The following is a 3,418-nucleotide window of genomic DNA, read 5'->3' as shown; positions in this document are numbered from 1 at the left end:
TAAAATATCTAGCTTCCACCAGACCACCTTCCGTATTCAACGTACGAAGAAAGTGTAACGCCTTTCGCAGTTCAAAATGCTTGCGCTACGTCCTTCGCCTTCCCTATTCAACTTACGGAAAAAAGTTAACTGACGTGATGCCAGTTTACACTTTCTTCGTAACTTGAATACGGATGGCGGTCTGGCGGAAGCTAGATATGTTACTTCATAACTTGTTAAATATGGAATTTTTTTTTTTTTTTTAACACAAACGCATTGCTTTGCTTTAGAAGGCCTTTATTAACCCCCGGAGCCGTGTGGACTACGTTTATGATGGATGGATGGATGTGGATGGAAGCACTTTCTTCACCTCATACTCGTGAACTCTGTTCACTGCCATTATAAAGCTCTGATGCGTCATGATATTTATTAAAATATCTCTGATTGTGTTCATCAGAAAGAAGAAAGTCATATATACCTAGGATGGCTTGAGGGTGAGTAAAGCTTGAGCTAATTTTCATTTGAAAGTCAACTAATTATTTAAGAAGAAACATTGACATATGGGGAAGATGCAATAAAAACATTTCTATTGTATACAGTTGTATAGTTGTTTCACCCAAAAATAAAAATTCTGTCATTTACTCACCCTCATGTTGTTCCAAAACTATAAATTTCTTTGCTCTGCTGAATGCTTCCACTGTTGTATTTTTATTTTTATTTTTTCCAACTATGGAAGTCAATGGTGCCCCACAACTGTTGGGTTACAAACATTTTTCCAGCTATATTCCTTTGTGTTCAGCAGTAAATTATGACAGAATTTCATTTTTTGGGTCAACTATCCCTTTACAATGAAGTCTTCTCAAACGCAAATCTTGAAATGAGTTGTGCCATTATTTTCGTTATTGTTGTTATATATTTTTGGGGTATTTTATTTAGATATTTTTTATTTTTATTTTTTTGCTGTTTTTATTCTAGGTATGGCAGAGGAGACAAATGCTGTACGATGGATAATAAGCCTAGAGGGTCATGTTATTTGTGAGTGTGTCCAGTCATCATTTTTGACTGCACTTGTAACACTCTTTGCTGTGTACTACGTCTTCAACCTGCAGTATCAAGAGGAGGCTTGTTGCACATTGGAGTTTCTTCAAAGGTGTGACACACAGAATCATCTTCATAAGAATTTAGACACATGATTCTTGCATACAATGGTAATTTGTTAAATAACTGTCTTTAGACGATTCGTTGGAATAAACCCAGAAAGAGGCTCAAAGACCTGCAGAGGCAAGGTGGTCTCGAAGAAGACGGGCAAGGTGGTGAATAAAAAGCCTTCAACAGTTAATCCAAAGGTTGCCTCTCTACTGCGAAATCTTGTGGATTTCGAATGGGATTTCGTCTAGGTAAGTAAATTTGCACATACACACCTATTTCTGTACCTGCTTCCCATTAAAGTTATTTTACCAGCTTTTTTGTAGAACATGTAAAAAATTTACAATATGCTACTGAAAGCTCATTTCATTTTAATTTCAGATGTGCTTTACAATGTATTACTAAAGTGTGTGTCTTTCCAAACCCGTAAGACTTGTTCATCTTCAGAACTCAATTGAAGATCTTTTTTAATGAAATCTTTCTGTCTACACCGCCTACACAACTAGGACTTCCAAGCCCCAGAAAGGTAGTAAAGACATCAAGTAATCCATGTGACTCCAGGGGTTTAACTTCAGTTTAATGAAGAAATGCAAGTGCTTTGTGTGCACTTGCACCATTAGCACCATGACACATGCGTGTTAAATATACTTTGTGTGAATGGGCTTTTTTGCTTCATAAAATTGAGGTTAAACCCCTGGAGTCACATGGATTACTTGATGTCTTTACTACCTTTCTGGGGCTTGAAAGTTCTAGTTGTGTAGGCTGTCAGTGGAGTGACAGAAAGTTCTCAGATTTCATTAAAAGATCTTCATTTGTGTTTTAATGATAAACGAAGGTCTTACGGGTTTGGAACAACATGAGGGTGAGTAATTAATGATAGAATTTTCATTTTTGGGTGAACTAACACTTTAAATTTACCCGAGTTAAAATAAGGTTTAGAAAGAACAATAATCAGAGTTATGGACAGTAAAGCCCTTTTTTGTGACAAGCATCATTGTACCATGCTGCTGGATATAAAAAAGCCTGCCGCCTCTTCAAGCTCAAAATGTCTCCCCATTTACTCTCTCCTTAAAGGGTTAGTTCACCCAAAAAGGCCATTTCTGTCATTTATTACTCACCCTTGTGTCGTTCCACACCCGTAAGAACTTCGTTAATCTTCTAAACAAAAATTTATATCTTTTTGATGAAGTCTGAGAGGTTTCTGTCTCCATAGAGATCCAATGCAACTACCACTCCAAGGTCCAGAAAGGTAGGAAAAAGACATCATTAAAGTACTTCATGTGACTCCAGTGGCTTAAACTTAATTTTATGAAGTGACGTGACTGCTTTTTTTGTGCAAAAAAACCCATAATTTACTACTTTATTTACAAAATGATATTATCCAAAGCGTGTTCACGCAACAATTCCAGCTCATGAACACAAAACGCATGCGTCGTGATGCTCTCGTGAAAACTCACATGTGGATTGAGTTGACGCGCAAGTCTGAACATAACAACGTGAAGCTCTTGTGAACGTGCGTTGCAGATCAATATTTTTGTAAGTAAAGTGGTAAATTATGTTTTTTGCACAAACAAAGCACTCACATGGCTTCATACAATTGAGTTTATGCCACTGGAGTCACATGGAGTACTTTAATGATCTATTTTTCCTACCTTTCTGGACTTTGGAGTGGTAGTTGCGTTGGATCTCTATGGAGAGACAGAAACCTCTCAGACTTCATCAAAAATATCTTAATTTTTAGTTCAGAAAATGAATGAAGGTCTTACGGATGTGGAACGACATGAGGGTGAGTAATGACAGAATTTTCATTTTTGGGTGAACTAACCCATTAAAGTTAATCTAAATTCTTCATGATCATTATTTTTGCTAGTGTAGCATTATGTTGCTTTTTGTCATTCTTTTTTGACACTTTATTTACAAAAGTCTTCCCCCCATTTTTTATCTTTCAGACTACACCTGCATCAGTTTGAAGATTCTGGAATGTTTTTGGCCTGTTCCTGTTCCAATTACTTGCCAGGTTTTGACTTGGATTGACTATTAAACTAAAATCAACTTCAAAGGTTTTCACATTGTTTACTATTTTTTAAATGCTGTTTTTAGGGAAACACAAAAAGAATGATTATTCTATTGGTTCAGTTATGATTTGCTTTTTTGTTAAAGTATTCCGATTATTTGTCACTAAAATGTGTCAATAAATTTTGTGCTATAAGTAGTACCCTCTTGATCCATTTTTTTTCTTGAAAATATTATAAATTAAATATTACAATACCAGTTTATTTGTGCAAGTATATAT

Source organism: Sinocyclocheilus rhinocerous, unplaced genomic scaffold (genome assembly GCF_001515625.1).
Source record: "Sinocyclocheilus rhinocerous isolate Xijiao unplaced genomic scaffold, SAMN03320098_v1.1 scaffold1429, whole genome shotgun sequence".
Taxonomy (NCBI): Eukaryota; Metazoa; Chordata; class Actinopteri; order Cypriniformes; family Cyprinidae; genus Sinocyclocheilus; species Sinocyclocheilus rhinocerous.
This window is presented reverse-complemented; position numbering follows the sequence as displayed.